We start from the raw sequence: 17164 nt of genomic DNA, 5'->3' as shown, positions 1-17164 counted from the left end.
AACTTTGTAAGATTAAGTATGAAATTAGCCTCACTCACCACAAACAGAAGTTAGACAGAAAAACAAACGCAGAGAGAGGAAACACTGGCATGACTTTGCTGCCTGCCTGCTAGAGGCTGCAAGCCTCACCAGCTCTCTCTGTGGGAGAGAGAGAGAGAGAGCAGCAAGGGGCCTGGGACTTGGAGGCTGCCCTCCACACGGCCAGGGGCCTGGACGGGGCCGGGCGCTGAGGGGTTTTCTCAAGCTGTGATGGATGCCACAGCTGAATCCTGACGGTCACCAGTGGGTACGTCTGAGGAGCAGCGGCACCAGCTCTCAGAGGTGGTGGGTGATATGTCTCCGTGACACAGATAAGGACACAAGAGGCTCCGAGAGGTGAGCCCACCAGCCTGAGGTCACCCGGCAGTGAGTGGCCGAGCCAGGCCTCCCGACTGAGCACAAGGGTCTTCCCCTTCTGCCGCCACCGCGGCCTCAGTGCACGTGGAGTCGCTTAGGCAGCGTGGAGTCGGCCTGGCCCGCGGCTGGCTTGGTAACGGTCTTTACACCTGAGGTTAACAACAGTGATTTAAGAGGTGATTTGTCTTAATTTTCGGGGAATCAGTTTTTCGGGGAGGAGATAACTAACACATCGGGCTCGGGAAGCTAGTCTTTTTAGAAAATATTTATAGCATTTCAAGACAGTTTGGTGGCAAATGGATACAGCATCTGCTATTTTCCTCACTTTCTACCACAGCTCTAAAACCCGGAGCAGTTAAAACACACACACACACACACACACAACACAACAACAGCAACCACATCAATGCTGATAGGAAATCAAAACCCATCTCTTCTTTGAGAAATAAACACAAAACTGGAGTGATTTCAGAACTTCTCCCCACCTTGGGTTAAAGCCCCAGCATGCCTCTCCTGGCGCTGAGAAAGCCACGGCCAGCGGCTTGGTCCTCAAGGCCACAGCGAGCTTCCCTGCCTCCACAGTTGGGTCTGGCCGGACTCCCAGGCCCACGATTGTGGCTCTCACAGGAAGCCCCAACAGCAAAAGTGCCCGCCCCCGAAATGTGGATGCTGGCTGCAAACCGGAGAGGGCCAGGGAGAGGGCAGCCACCAGAAACTGAAGCTCTTCCATGAGCAAGGGCTGAGCCGAGGCCTCCTCATGGTACGGCAGCAGTTATTCATCCCTCTGAGGTCAGTGATGTTTATCACTCCCATTTGGCAGATGGCAAAACCAAGGCTTTAAAAAGTCTAGAGAGCTTCCTGCAGGCGCAGCCACTGGTATGGTAAGCTGGGCCCTTCGACCCTCCACAGGCACTTGGGGGTTCTGGCTTCTGGGGGCCTCTATGCCACACTCGTCTACTCCCCAGGTCCCTGTAAAGTGTTTCCACAGTGCAGCCACCAGACCTTTGCTCACACCACGACCCTCAATACCAAACCTCTGCAATCAAAGCTGGAGGCATTGTTGCTATAGGAGCCTGAGGACCTCCTGTTCCATCCTGGTGTCTCAGATGGGAATTCCGAGGCCCAGAGAGGGGAGGGAAGGGGGCGTGTTTGGGGTCACACAGCTGACGTGACAAAAGGAAGGGGAACTGAGTTTGCTGTGAGAAATCCTAAGCATGTTGCTACTTCCACTGTCCGGGACATCCTGATCCAGATACATAGGGGGCCACTGCTACTTCACAATAAGAAGCCAGTCCAGCTGGGCACGAGGCGTGGTAGTGACACCCAGGGCTCAGCCAAAGGCAAAGGTATGCCAACGTGCCCCAGAAGGGCTCCTTCTGGTCCGTCCAGCCGAGGCTTTGGGGCTGAGCCTTTAGGCCTCTCTGCACCGAGTGCAGGAGCCGCCCACCCCCACCCAAACCAGTCAGCTAGAAGGGCTTTGTCCATGAGGCACTGAGATGAAACCCCAGGCCAGGCCCCAAGGGAGCACCCGCCCACACAGCCTGGCTGGAGGCTGGCAGAGAGCTCCTGGGGAGGAGAGCTGTGCCAGCCTGGGGCCTGGGGCGCCCCCTTGCCCAAGTGACCCTCTCCACACTCGAGCTTGAACAGGTGTCCCCAGGGCACTGTCTGCAGACCTCTCCCCTCCCCCAGGTCCTCCTCTCCCTCCACTCTCCGGGCACCAGCCCCTTCTGACCAACTGCCCTCGCCTCCCCACAGTCCAGCCATCAGATCCCAAGTCAAGGAGCCATCCTTGATTCTGAGGCTCCCTCTCAGAACCATCTGTCCCCTCCGTGGTTGACCTTTCCTGTGCTCGAATCCGCCCACCGCTCGCCAGCTCCTTTGCCTGGGCGAGGGCACCAGCCCCTCGCTGACTTCCCATTCTCACTTCCTTCCTTCCTTTCCCTATAGCTGTAAAGCAAATCTTTTCCTGTTTTTAGTCCTCTCCAAGGCTTTCCCATGGACCACAGACCCTGTTCATCTGGCCCCTGTCCATTTCACCAAGTATACTGTTGCCCTCCAGCCACTTTTCCCTGCCCCAGAGCCTTTGCACCTGTTTTCCCCTCTAACCACCTTCTCTCTCCACTGTGACTGGCTCTGTTTTATTTGTTTCTCAGGGGTTCCTTTCTAATTGCTTTTGTTTAAATATGTGCCCCCTTCCCTCACCCCATGTGCGTGTGCATGCTAAATCACTTCAGTCATGTCTGCCTCTTTGTGACCCCATGGCCTGCCAATCTCCTCTGTCCATGGGATTCTCCAGGCAAGAATATTGAATTGGGTTGCCATGCCCTTCCCCAGGGGATCTTCCTGACCCAGGGATTGAACCCATGTCCTGCACTGGCAGGCAGGCTCTTGACCACTAAGCGCCACCCGGGAAGCCCACCTCCCTCACCTCAATCACTCCTTAACACATCACTCTGTATTACTCCTATATTGCACATTGTAAGCAGATTATTGTTTATGCAACTGCTTGTTTATTATCTGTCTCTGGCCCCGACCCTGATGATGTTAGCTCCAGGAGGGTCAGTACCGTATCAGCTTGGCTCCTTGTTTTATATCCAGTGGCCAGAAGAATGTCTGGCGCAAAATCAGTGCTGAGTGTTTGCTGAATGAATGAGTGACCAGCCACGACCTTGTTAAGCTCACGCTCAGCTCCAGGTAGGGAACGATCCCACTTCAAGGATGAGGGTGTGGATGAGATGTTGAGAGCTGTCACACTCATCAGAGCACACCGTGGTGAAAGTGCCAGCACATTCTTTTGGGACCAAGCCTCCCGACGCCCAGACTGGGGAAGGGACAAGGATTAGGGACTAAGAACCCATGGAAAAAAGCATGAAATTGTGTGGCTCCAGTATCTCTCTTGTAACGTGAAATGTCGCCTCTCTGCAAACCACATCCTGCCCCCTTGTGAGCTGGTCTTGGCCTCAGCTCCTGGCTGTGGGCAGCCTCCCTGAGACTCCCCCATTCAGCTCAGTCTCTTGGTGGACCCTAGAATTCACTGGCCCAGCCCTGAGGCTGGTGGGAGGGAGGGAAGAGGGGCAAAGAAGGCCCCTTCTGCTGGGTGGGGCAGGAGGAGGGGGCTGAGCCAAATGCAGGTCACGCTGCTGCACCCACAGCCCTCCCAAGGCTAAAAATAACCCTGTTTACACGCTTCCAGAACTGGGATTTCTGCCTCCCTGTCAGGAGGGGTTCAGGACTCTACTAGGTCCACGTTTCCCATTGTACGTCTTACACTCGGGCTGGGGAACTCTGGCCCAGCACACACAAGGATCGGAGCTTTTCTGGGTTTATTTCCCTGGGTTGTTTTAGGTTGTGGGGAATAAAGAAGGAGCACAAGCTGATTCCATCAGGAGAGTGCTTACTGTTGGCAGACAATCCCTCTTCCCGGGGCTTGGAGACACAGCTAATGCAGGAGCTAAAAAGAAGGTGGCCAGATCCTGAGCCATGTGGGGGGTCCAATCAGTTCCTCCCAAAGCTTTGGGGCCATGGTGTCATGGGGAGACTGGTGTCAAGTTAGACTGGTGGTCTAACTTGCTGTGTGACCTGGAGGGGGTCACCTCCCCTCTCTGGTCCTCAGTGACCTCTGTATGCTGTGGCAACTGGCAGTCAGTAATTGACACCTTCCTGGTTCCTCACCTCATGTCCTCAGAGTGGGGAGGGCGGACGGTGCATCTTCAGAGTGTGTATGTGTATGTGTGTCTTTGGGAGGAGGGGGCAGTGTGGGGACAGTGCTGGCCCCTGGGGCCCCCTGGTTTGTTTCCATGCAGGATGACAGGGCACGCCTGCCAAGAAGGCTATCACCTGGCCACCCTCCCTCCCTGCCCTGGTTCACTCAGATGGACTTTGGCACTGGAGGGGCAGGTGCCAGTCACCTGCCTAGAGGCAGCCTCTCCCTCTGGACAAACAGGCCCTTCTCTGACTCCCCAGCTCCCATGAATGTGGTCATGCCAGAAAGAAACACACAGGCTGTCAGAGGGCTGGCACATTGTTCTGTTACCCTTCTCAGGCAGGGAGAGCCCAGCAACCACTGATGACTCCCCCTCACCCTCAAACACCCACCAGGATAAGGACCTCAGGCCTCCCAAGATCTCATAGACTCAGGCCTTTCTTCTCTGACTTAGGGAGTTGGCTGACTTGCTGTCTCTAGATGGAAACTTAGTCCAGGCCCACTAGCCTGAACTTGAGGGCTGTGTTCCTCTGACAGCATTGCTCTGGTACTCTGAGTCTTTGCAAGTTCTGTTCCCTATGCCTTAGATGCTCTTCCCTCACTTCCTGACCTGGGAATTTCCCACTCATCCTGGACGACTGAGTCAGTTGCCTCCTTCTCCAGTAGTGTGAGCTCAGTACGTAGCCAGTGCTGTGTGCCTGCCTTGGTTGGAAAGTCAGGAGGGCTGCCCATCCCTGTCACCTACAGGGCTGGCATAGGAAGGGCACTCTGTACCTGTTTGCTGAATTGACTCTTCTTCTTGCCTCTGCCCAGCCCACTCCACCCCATGCAGCTCCTCCCTGTATCCTTTCAAGAATCTGCAATCAGCTCCACTCTTTCCCTTCAGAGGCTTCTGTCCTATTGGGACCCCCTCAGACACCCTGCCTCTGTGCTCCTCATCAGACCTGCAGTTCTCAACCCGGTTTCCAAATGCTAGGGTGAGGCCCGGCAGCTGCACAGTTAAGCAAGTGCCTGAGGGTTCTGTGTGCAGAAGCCCCAAGGACCAAGGGCACCCCTCCCCCGTCCCTTGGGGCTTGGAATTCACTCCCCTTGAATACCACCACCAACCACCATCCAGCCTTCATACAGCACTGCTGTAGCCAGGCCCAGCCAGCACCAGGCACCCCCTTCCCTAGGCAGCCAGACCTCCTCAGGGCCCCTGTGAGGACACCCTCCAGCCAGCCCCCATGGTGATCATTCGATCAGTCAGGTCTGGCTCCATCACTCTTCACCCCCCAAATCTTTTCTCACTGGCCCTGCTCCAAGGGTAAACTCTAAGGCATGGAGGGCGTTTAAAGCCCTCCAGGGTGTGATCAGATCCCCGGTGAGCAACCTAGCCTTGCTTCCCACCCACCAAGGCCCCATGTCTCCGCTGCTCCTTTTCTGCTGAACATTCCCTGGCTCATTCTTTAGGGTGCAGCTCAAAGGTCACCTCCTATGGGAAGCCTTACTGAATGCCCTTCCCCTGCAGCCTGACCTGAGCCACTCCCCACGGCAGGCCCCTCATGGTGGCCACGGGGCCTTCCTCCTGTAGGAACAGGCCTGTCTTGTTCTCTAGTGAGGCTCTGAGCTCCTGGGGTCAGGCCAGGCCAGGTCACCCAGAGTTTGGGACAAGGTTGGCACTCAGGAACGAAGAGGTTCTGAGCATCACATGCATGCCCACCACACCTCCAATCAGGTGGGCAGGAGGACCCCATTTTGGTGATAAGGAAACTGATGCTCAGAGGAGCTGAGTGGGGCTCAGAGGGGCTGTAAAGGCCGTATAAGCAGTAGTGGTGGGACTCGACCGGGGGCACCAGCCAGCACCCGTGCTCTTCTGGGACTAGGCCCTCCAGGTAGTGAAAAGAGGGCCACCTGCTCCTTCTAAAACACTTATAGCTACTGCACCTTACAGCTTCCCCTCAGCCTTCCCCAACCACCCCACCCCCAGCTCCCACTCCCACTCCCACAAGGGGACACTTCCTCTAAAGCCAAGCCACAGGCAGGGGGGCGGGGAGAGTTATGGAGAAGGATTTTTCTAGGCAAGTCACCTGCTAAATGCAGAGCCAGCCTTCCTCCCCAACCAGACAAGCGCCAGTACCCCCGGCTCAGCAACAGGACGACCCACAGGGGTCATGGAGGCTCCGGCAGGGGCAGGGGGTCTGGGGCAGGCCTGGGCCCAGCTGCCACCTCTCCTCGCCTGTAGTGTGGTACAGGCCCCTGGGCCATCTGCACGCTCCCATCGAACAAGACTGCTTCCTCTTTCCTGAGGCCCCAGGAGACCTCACCACCTTGCCTTCCTCTCAAAGCAAACAATGCAGAACCAGTGAGTAAGTCCTGGGGTGCCCGTGAAGCCGCGAGGGAGGAGCATGGCAAAGGCAGACTGGGGGGCCCCGGTTCAGTGGAGTGAGGGGTCCTGAGCCCAGGGGGCCTCGGAGAGCACTAGCCTCTAGGGAGCACAGACACACCCAACTCCCAGGCCTCCAGTGTGGGTCCCTAACAGGCCTGTGGCAGCATCAGAACGCCCCCCGAAGCCTTCCCACTGCTTTTTCCCAGAGTGGCTCTCACTCTGGTTTCCAAGGCCGTGGCTCTGGGCTGGGTGTCAGGGAGGCCATTGGCTCTCAGGGCCTGACCCCTGGCAAGGGGCACCCAGAAGCATCTGGATCCCAACCCGCTGCTGGGATGTGCAAACAAAGGGGCTCGTCTGACAGAAGCGGCAGCCCTTCCCCAGCCAGACTCCAAAGCTCCACCTTCAGGTCCCAGAGGCCACTCAGAATCTCCCCAGGCCCCCGAGGCCACTAGCAAGCGAGACCTGAGCCCACCCACAGCCCACCTGCAAGCTAACCCCCAGGTGGTTACCTAGCGACCTCCCAGGCCCTGTCCTCACGCTACCCCCTCCCAGCTTCAGCAGCAGCTCTGCTCCCATCAGCTCTGTGAGCTGGGATGCCCTGCTCTGCCTCTGAATCTCAGCTGTCAGGCTCTCAGTCACCCAAGGGTTAACTGATAACTGAGCAGAAGTAATGCCAGTGCTGGTCAGGTGCAAACAAGGAACCAGGCCCTGTTCGAGGCTCTGTACTGGGATTAACTCATTATGCTCCCAAGATCCCTCCAGCTGGGTGGTTCTGCTACTATATCGCCCACTGTAACCCCGTGAGGAGTCTCTTCTCTGCAGTTTCCCCGTGGTAAAGGGGAGCTAAGATACAACCCCAGAAGGCTGACTCTGGAGAACACGCACTAATCGCCATGCGATGCTGTCCCCAGGAAGGTTCCAGCCTTCTCTCCCTTGCTGCTGGGGCTCAGCCTCATCAAACTCCTCACTCCCTCATCACCCCCAGGGTCCTGAGCATGCCCCCTCCTCACTTGTCTACTAGCAGACACTGCCACTGACCGAAGCCTTCCCTCCACTTGCCTTCTGCCCCTCAATCTCAGGAAGAAATGACCACTTGACCGTTCCCCGTTCCCCAAGCTGTAGACTTCCATAGCAGCTCCTGCAGCGCCCCAAGGCAGGGCCCAGTGGTGTCATGGACCCAACAGGACGCAATAAATGCTTGTGGAGTGGCTGAGTGACCCATGGGGTCAGGCCCAAAGGGCTCTGGCTTTGCCCATCCAGCCTGTGCTTGTCACCTGAGCAGCTCTCAGTAATTTCCAGGCCTGGATGTCAAGGCCCCTCCAGCAGCTGTTCCTCCTCACCCTGGTCGGGGGCCAGTTAGCATCCAGGCAGCTCACACAGAGGTGCCATGAAGACCACATATGTAGTGAGCACAAAGGCCCAAAGTGACAGAAATTGATAAAAACTTCACCACACGGCTGACACCCCATATATCAAAGGCCCCAAATCTCATTCTCTGCTTGCCTCCAATTTCTATCAGAGCTTGCCAGCTGCACATTTATTGAGAAGTTTGTGATCTGACAGGCACTGTATTACCAGCATTAATGATGCATCAGCCTCTAGAATTACTGGGGAAACAGTCCAATTGATTTTATTATTATCTCGAGTTCTTCACATTTCATTCCAGGCAGCTTGCTACCAGAGTTCTGGAGCAAAGACCAGAGGAAATAAAGAAAGGTTTGTGGGCCAAGGTTGACCTCAGGTGGGAAAACTCAGCTTATCTTGGGACGCTTGGTGATGGACCTCCCACCCCTCTGCCTTCTTCCTCTGTGAGAGCAGGGGGTCACTCAAATGACAGGTGACAGAGAGGGCCAAGCGTGGCTTCCTCATGGAGAGGAGAGCTGGGGGACAAGATCAGGAACTGAAGTCAGGTCTCCCATTCAAAGATGGAGGCAACAGGCAGGAGGCAGAAATAAGTCATTGATGTTACTGGCCACCTGCCCCTTGGCTGGAGTAGAGAGCTGCCCTGAATGGAACCCACACACAGATACGGGCTCATGTCCACATCAGGCCTGGCTGCTCTGCTGGCTTTCTGGGGGCAGGAGGGAGACCCAAGATAGGATGGAAGGTGGGAGGTGGTCCCTGCCTCGTCTCAGGCCACCCGAGAGATTCCTCCCGCCACATGAGGCTCCTCTCCATTCTAGAACATGCCATTTCTGGAGTCAGGGTCTGCTTAGCACAAGCTGCTCCTCTACCCTCAGGTTCCCTCCACCCCACCCCCACCATTGCAGGGCCCTCCCCAGAAAGGCCCTCCCATCTGGAGGCCTCTTACCCCACGCCCTCGGTGTCTTCATCCAGCACTTTACTTGTTTCCTTCTTAGCACCTATCATCGTGTGTAAAGGGGACATCTGTCGGCCTCTTGACCTGTTTCCCCTCTGGCTCCCCACAGACAGGGATCTTATCTATTCTGGTCACCACCCCAGGGCCAGTAGGAAGCTGAGGGCTGGAGGTTCGGCCGGGAGCCAGGTTCGAATCAGAGCATGTAACTGACAGAATAAAGTTCTGCCCAGTCACCTCCCTGGGACCTCAGGAGATGACAGCGGTTCCAAGTGACTACGAGGACTGAGGTGCAAGAACCCCAGGTGGCCATGAGATGTGGATCCCCCAAAGGCTTGGAACAATGAGGACTGGACTCTGAGGGAGAGAGACCCCCTGTACCCTGTAGAAGAAGTAGGTACTTCATGGGGTGCAGGGTTCCTGGGCAGTGTCTCTTGGAGAACAGGTCCCAAGGGCCCTTGTTTACGTGTCAGGATTATTAGGTGCAGTCCAGCCCTGAGGCAACAGACAGGTGAAATACGAAGACAGGGCAAGCAGCAGGGCGGCCCTCAGAGCAGTCAGCTAAGAAGGACACAGAGATCCTTATCTGAGCAGACAGGCAAGCTGGACGTCCGAAGGCTGGAAGGCCAGATGAGAACTGGTTTACGTTCAGCCATGAATGAGGGTTACCGTGAAGGCTCTAGACACTGACAGGGCCAACGGATGGTCCTTGAAGGGGTGGCCTTCCAACTACTGGTATTATGGTTATTGGCGTTGTTTAGTGTTTTCTGAGATTAAATCACAATGTTTGACTTGACAGGTAGTGTTCTGTTTTGAAAATAGATTTTCTACTGAGATAAATATTTCAGTATAATTTATTTATGAGCATTTCCCATGTGCCCAGCTCTACACTAAGCACTAACCAGAGATTATGTTCCATCCTAATAAGCCCCAGTCTCCCCACCTCATATCCAGGAAAACTGAGGTGCTCAGACTGGACCTGAGGTTCCACCGGTGGAAGGACATGGGTACGAATCCTGGTATATCACAGAGTCAAGCTCCTGGGCCCCGTGTGGAGGGAGCAGCCTCTCTGGACCAAAGGTCCACCCCCCGAGCAGCCTCCAAGCCCCATCCAAAGGCCTCGGATGTGCCCCAGATCATGCAGTTATCCCAGGTAGGGCAGAGACAAGAGATAAATCCACTGCGAACCTCGCCTCACTTAATTCTCAAAATAACCTGGGAGGAGAGTACTACCAATTTCACGGCCAAAGAATTAAGTCTCCAGAAAGAGAAAGGATCGCTGGGCAGAGCAAGAGTCTGGACCCAGGCGGGAGGCTGTCTGGTAACCCTGTGCCACTCCACCAAACGCCTGGAAACTGGCCCTCGCGCCTCCCTCTAGGCCACCCGGCCGCACCCTCGCAGCCTTCTGGGCCACCCGGTGTCACCGCCGGCGGGCTCTACACCTGGCATGTGATGCCAGCAGCCTCGGTAAACAGGCCCGGCTGCAGCCCGCCTCCTCCGGCTGGCCTGTGCTTGGGGAAGCCAGGTCGGGGGACGGACTCTGTGGCGTTTCCAGCAGTGAGCTCTTACTCAATTAGGCCCTTTCTGTCCAAAGGGCAGCTGTGACGTGTGGAATGGTCTGTGGTGTCAACATGAGCCCAGCATTGTGCGACTGGGGACACGCCATGCTCTCCGTCGACTGTTTATTTATAAATCCACCCGGCGCTCACCGCGGCCTTTACACTCAGCTCTTTCCCAAAATGCAAATTGGCTTCTTCCTGTAAGTCAAACCGGCTTGCTCAAGCTGATAAAAATCATCCCAAACGGGCTCTTTTATCTGCTCAATACAGAAAGTCCCACAGCTCCTAGAAAGAGGAAGATGTCTTCTCTCAGCTTCAAGGGGACTGGCCCGGGGACAGGCAGTGCAGAGGCGTTCAGGGTGGGCGGGGAGGGGGGGTGGTCAATGAGAGCAGTGGGAGAGAAAGTTCCAGGCTCTGAGACTTGTGTTCAAACTCTGCCCCTGACACGTTCCCAGCTCTGCGGCCTTAATCCCTCTGACCATCTCTCTGTGTGCTCACCTGTGTAGCGTTGCTGTTCACTCGTGTCTGACTCTTTTGTGACCCCACGGACTGTAGCCCAGCAGGCTCCTCTGTCCACAGGATTCCCCAGGCAAGAATACTGGAGTGGGTTGCCCTTTTCTTCTCCAGGGGAATCTTCCTGACCCAGGGATCGAACCCACATCTCCTGCATTGGCAGGCAGATGCTTTACCACTGATCTACCAGGGAAGCCCACGTGTATGTTGCGACTGCTGCTAAGTCGCTTCAGTCGTGTCCGACTCTGTGTGACCCCATAGACGGCAGCCCATCAGGCTCCGCTGTCCCTGGGGTTCTCCAGGCAAGAACACTGGAGTGGGTTGCCATTTCCTTCTCCAATGCATGAAAGTGAAAAGTGAAAGTGAAGTCGCTCAGTCATGTCCGACTCTTAGTGACCCCATGGACTGCAGCCCACCAGGCTCCTCCATCCATGGGATTTTCCAGGCAAGAGCACTGGAGTTGGGCGCCATTGCCTTCTCCGCATGTGTAGGTTAAGTGGGGATAAAAAGTCTTTCCCTTATAGGGTTCTTTGGAGAATTAAATGAGATAATGTATATAAGCTGCTTGGCACAGTGCTGAACACTGGTAAATCTTCTGAATGAGGTGGTGGTGGTGGTGAAGAGGAATACAACCATTACTATTATCTGAAGCTTGCAAGTGCCACCTAGTTACACTTGCTAGGTGACTTCAGGATGGCCCCTTTTGCCCTCTCATCTTCAGTTTCCCCCACTGTAAAGTGAGCCCCAGGAGCCTTTCTCCTGTTGGGTGGCCGCTCAGCCCTTCGACTGCCTGCATCATAGTCAAACAGCTTTGGGGGTGCTCTTTCCAGTACCCTATCTCTTCACTCTCTCAAGGGCTCTTTTATCAGAAAAACACAATCTGTTCTTAAAAAATAACCTCTCCGTGTTTCATAGAAAAGCGAACTATGTGACCAGCTTGTGTCAGTATGTCCAAAGAGTCGTGAGCATCACTTAAAGGCACACACCTTGTGCAAGGCTTGCCGAGGGATAAGATAAGAGGGAACTGATAAGAACCCGTTACCTGCTAGACTAATAAGGGGCCTCCAGGGGCTGGACAGGAAGTGCAAGTGAACGCGCTATGGACCTGCTGCTGCTGCTGCTGCTGCTGCTGCTGCTGCTGCTGCTCAGTCACTTCAGTCGTGCCCGACTCTGTGCGACCCCAGAGACAGCAGCCCACCAGATTCCCCCATCCCTGGGATTCTCCAGGCAAGAACACTGGAGTGGGTTGCCATTTCCTTCTCCAATGCATGAAAGTGAAAAGTGAAAGTGAAGTCGCTCAGCCATGTCTGACTCTTAGCGACCCCATGGACTGCAGCCTACCAGGCTCCTCTGCCCATGGGATTTTCCAGGCAAGAGTACTGGAGTGGGGTGCCACTGCCTTCTCCGCAATATGGACCTATATCAAGTCACCTAGATCAAGTCACCAGAGATCAAGATGTGAACTGGAAGCTCTTGGTGGAGGTTACAAGGAGGCGGCATGATGCTGTCGTGACAACGGGTTTGGCAGGCAACGTGGGGCCCTGCCCACAGAGGGACCCCCAAGCCTCAGTCTCCCAGCAGGGAACACCAGCAACCATGCATGTGGCATGCATTCAACGCAACGTTTAGCACCTGGGGAGACAGGGGTTACCAGGACGGACCCTTTTATGGAGGAGAAAGCTGAGGCCTGGAGAAGGGCCGTGTCCGGCCCAAGGTCACACAGCTTGTTGGTAATGAAACCAGCAGCCGTGAAATGGCCGTGCCACTGCAGCCACCGATTTTCCCGAATGGGATGAAACCTGATGGGCGATGTCAGCTCCCAAAGACCTTCCCCTCCCTGCACCTCATTTGCTCCTCATAGCAGCTGGGCAGACAGGTTGGGGTTGTTAAATCTCCCCACTCTGCCGGTTGAGGGCAGAGGCTCGGGGCCATGTCACCCCATGAAGGGAGAGCTGGGCCAAGCCTAGACTCAGACCTTCAGAAACACCGGCTACTTTCGCCTCCTTCTCTCCCGCTCAGCGAGGAGGGCCCAGCGGAAGGAGGAGCCAGTCCCCTGGGCCCCGTCCCCACCAGCCCTCCCACCCAGCACAGGGGCAATGGCCCTGAGATGCAGCTGAGGGACTCCACCTGTGTTAACAAACAGAGTCCAGTCTCTCCCTCCAACCCAAGCAGTTCTCTGCCTCCCGATTACTCTCCTCAAATACTCCCGTTCCCTGACCTCCCTTGCCTCTGCGGTAAAGGTCTCCTCCCAACACTGCCTTCTCGCTGAGGTTCCAGCCATCCCTGGAGACCTGGCCTCAGTAACTCCCCTGAAGACACAGGCACTGGCTGGGCTTCCCCCAGAACCCTGGACCCCTGGGGCATGCACACCTGTCTCCCTCTCTTCACACCTTTCTGCCTCCCAGAAGTGCCCTTTCTCCCCTGTCGTCCTCGCCTTGTTCTAGCTAAACTCTCTGCATTTTCAACACCTTTAAATGCCCCCTCCTCCAGGAGCCCCTCCCTGACTGCTTTAGCCGATTCTCATTGCTCATTTGTTCCTAGGTCTCTTTGGAACTTCTTGGATTTCTCTGGTACTTTGAGTAGGTATCATTCCTATTCTGTCAAATAGCCAAGGCTTAGTTTACAATTAGACCATGAAACTCACTGAAGTCAGGGTCTCAGTTTTGTTCGGCCATCCTTCCACTCAAGAAATATTGCCTTCACCTGTGCCCGTCTGCCCATGCCATCTCCTCGACCACTGTGCTAGGGGATACAGGAAATGGGGTTCTGGCTTTCTAGAAGGAGTGCATGTCTAGAAATGGGAACGTAATCCAGCAGCTGGCACCTAGCATGGGTGGGGTGGGGGGTGCTGTGACAGGGAAGCAGAAAGCTATGGGCCCACTGCCCGGTTTAGGTTCTTGTTCCCCATCAGGAGCCCTCACTATGCCAAGCACAGGGCCCTACCCTAAGGAGATGCTCCAGCGGGCCTCCTGCTGGAACGAAACTGCAGGTGAGTGATTCACCTGTCAGATTACAAGGAAGACAAAGGAGGTCTGGGTGGGGGCGTGAGGGAAGAAGTGTGGGTGACTGCTGCCCCACAAGGCTGGGGCCTCTCCCAGCACAAAGGCAGGAAGAAGAGCCGGACGCAAGTGCTAGGAAGGAAGCACCATGGCCTGGGTCTGGGGGTGGTGGTGCGGAGGCCAGTCCAGCCTGATGGAAATGGCAGGGAGAGAGAGGGCCGAGCCTGACCTGGCAGGGCTCCTGGGGCACGCGCATCCCTCACCGCTCAGAGCCAGTGCCCCCGAAACCTCAGCGCCCGAAAGGCATGTCGGCCTTGTGGGTGGGGCCGTTTTGGGTTCTGTTTTTCTGAGCAGGCCTCTCCAGACGGGCCGGCGGTGGGAAGCGCACCACTGCGCGCTGCTGGCTCCTGGCCTAGGGGGCCCTGGCCACTGCGCAGCTCTGAGCCTCTCAGCGAACGGCTGCATTGTCCTCCCACCCTGAAGCTTTCTCTGGAGAAGCGCATGGGTTTCTAGAGAGCTAAATGGAATGCTACATGCCAGTGTGGGGGCCTCAGACCACACCCCCGTGTCTAGCTCCTTGTCACCCAAGCTTGAGTCCCTGCACCCCAGAAGGGGGTAGAAGCTTCTTCTTTGGCTCCAAGCAGACCCTGCTTCCTTCAAAAACCTCTTCCGCGCTTGTGCCCTCTGTGGGTCTCATGGCCAGGGTGGGATGATGAGGAAAATCCTCCATTTGCAGTGTCCCAGGTAACCCCAAGCAGCTTCCCTCTCCACTGCTTCAGGGGCAGCAGAAACACTTGAGTACCCTGGACACTGGGCCTGGGAGTCCCTGCTCTTCCCCCTGAGCTTGTTTTCCGGTCAGTGAAATGGGACTGCTAAAGTCAGCGATGGGCCAGCTGTCTCCCAGGCTTCCACTGTCGTTCGAACCAACCACGCCTGAAGAAACAGCGGTGGGACCAGTGCCCAGAGCAGCCAGGGGTGTTCAGAAGGCAGGATGGGGAAGGCGGGGGATGTTGATGGCTGCAGAAGCCCTGAAAGCTGGTAAAAGGCTTAATCCTGCATAATGATTTACAAAGTGACAAGTAAAATAGATTTACCGTGACAGCTTGAAAGGCGAACCACAGAAATAAAATTACACTCGGGCTCATCCTGTCTCTCTGCCACCTGTCCCCCTTCCCTTCCGAAAACCAGGAAGTCCTATGTGCGCACTCACAGACACAAGCACTTGGGAGAGGGATGAAGAAGGTGGCTGCTCTGGTCCCTGTGCTGGGAAGGGCTGGAGGGTGCCCTGTGCCAAGGACAGTCCAGAGAGGTGATGCTCCCGGCAGGTCTCCAAAGGCAGGGGGTTGTCCCCACTGACAGGTGCAGACACACCCAACTGACATGCCCTGAGGCAGGTTCCACCTTCAGGAGCATGCAGCAGGCACCTCAACTGCCCATGGGGCCCAGCACTGCTGATTTCTATCTAACCCCCATCTGATCCAACACTGCAGTCCTCTGGGTTTTCAGGGCTCAGGGAGAAGAGTTCACTGCTTCCCCTGGTATGAGCAGGACTCCAACAGCACTGGGCTGAGACCAGCCAAGAGGAAATCAAGAAATACTTTCGACAAGTTCAAGAGTGAAAGTGAGTGGACGCTCCCGCCTGCAGTGCTGGGCTCACGGACAGCATCTGGGTTTCCCTGACAATGCTATGGTCCTCAGTCTGTGCTTACAGAGGTACCACAGGGTCCATTTTCCTCCACTGCAGCAGGGTCACAGGCACCCAGCTGTGTGGGGAAGGATCCAGCAGGCCAGTGCTCCACCCATGGGCCACAGAGATTCTCTCCTTATTAGAAATGAACTCTACCAGTGGCTCCAGGCTCTCTGGCCATCTGTCCACTTCCCCTAGAGAGGTGCCCGCCTAGGAACCTTCCCAGGCTCCCCAGTTAGAGGCTGGTAACCATGCCCATCGGGTTATTCAGCAGGGTTACTCACCCCAGCAGGGAAGGATTTGACAAGAAAATTCTAGAAGTGGCCATCTGTAGGGAGAAAGAGACCAGCATCCCCTTGGTATTAATAGATTCAGATGGCAAAGAATCTGCCTGTAATGCAGGAGACTCCAGTTCGATTCCTGGGTCAGGAAGATCTGCTGGAGAAGGGATAGGCTACCCACTCCAGTATTCTTGGGCTTCCCTTGTGGCTCAGCTGGTAAAGAATCCGCCTGCAATGCAGGAGACCTGGGTTCGATCCCTGGGTTTGGAAGATCCCCTGGAGAAGGAAATGGCAATCCACTCCAGTATTCTTGTCTGGATCATTCCACGGACAGAAGAGCCTTGTGGGCTAAAGTCCATGGGGTCACAAAGAGTTGGACACTACTGAGAGTAACCCTTTCACTTTCACATGTAGGGAGAAGAGACCAGCATTGCCTTGGTATTAATAGCTGTGGGGCCTGAAGCAACTTCACCCTTTTGAACTCCAGCTTCTGCCTGGTTAAAATGGGGATAACACTACCCACTCCGGAGGGTTGTTGTAACAACTGTGAGGTTCCAAATAACCATGCCTGGTGTGCAGTGGGTGTTTCCAAGGATATGAGCTTTGCCTCAACTGAGTACGGATTAAAACGTACTGGGTATGCCAAAAAGTTTGTTCAGGTTTTTCTGTAATATCTTCTCCTGAATAATTTTTTTTGGCCAACTCAATATTTGCAATGGGGATAGCTAAAGAGAAATTTTGCTCTCAGTCTTGGCTTAGCGAAATCACCTGCCCGTGGCCCACCCAGCCTCCCCGGGACCCCAGGAGCTGCACGAGTTGAGGTAGTGAGAAGATCCTCAGGGAAGGGACAGACAGCAGTCAGACAGGTCTGGGGATCCCAAACCTCCTGCAGCCTCCACTCTGCGGCAGGGGCTGAGTCCCAGGAAAGTCTCCCTCCCTGTCACTCTCTGGCTGACACCTGGCAACTCCCAGCTCAGTGCCTCTAACCAATAGAGCACTGGGATGTGCCTCGGCAGGCCCGGACACCCGTGTTTACCCAACAGAGGATGTCCCTCCCTCCTGCCCGCCCCCAGCTCCGTGGCAAGCTGGAGCTCATTCGGCCGCAGACTGGCCTGGTGCGTAGGCTGCATGGATGAGGCTCCAGCCCCTGGCCCTGCCCAGGGAGTCTTGCCCGAGAGGCCCTGAGGCCTGGCCAGGCAGCTGCTGAGCCAATTCTCCCAGGAAGCCAAGCCGAGGAGGGCAGCAACCCTGGGCAAAACCACTCAGGCTGGCTACCCCTCTGGCTCTAAGTGGAGTGTTGGGGGAGTGAAGAAGGAAGAAGTGAAGTCGCTCAGTTGTGTC

The 17164-nt window shown here is 55.7% G+C and overlaps 1 protein-coding gene across 5 annotated transcripts in view; it reads right to left on the bottom strand.

The window, feature by feature from the left end:
- The window catches only part of ZMIZ1 (zinc finger MIZ-type containing 1), a 240815-nt gene that overhangs the window by 203775 nt on the left and 19876 nt on the right, over nt 1-17164 (bottom strand). The gene's annotated exons all lie outside the window — the stretch shown is intronic.

This window comes from Ovis canadensis, chromosome 25, assembly GCF_042477335.2.
Source record: "Ovis canadensis isolate MfBH-ARS-UI-01 breed Bighorn chromosome 25, ARS-UI_OviCan_v2, whole genome shotgun sequence".
Classification (NCBI taxonomy): Eukaryota; Metazoa; Chordata; class Mammalia; order Artiodactyla; family Bovidae; genus Ovis; species Ovis canadensis.
Note: the sequence above shows the minus strand (reverse complement) of the source record. Positions and strands in the feature narration are given on the sequence as shown.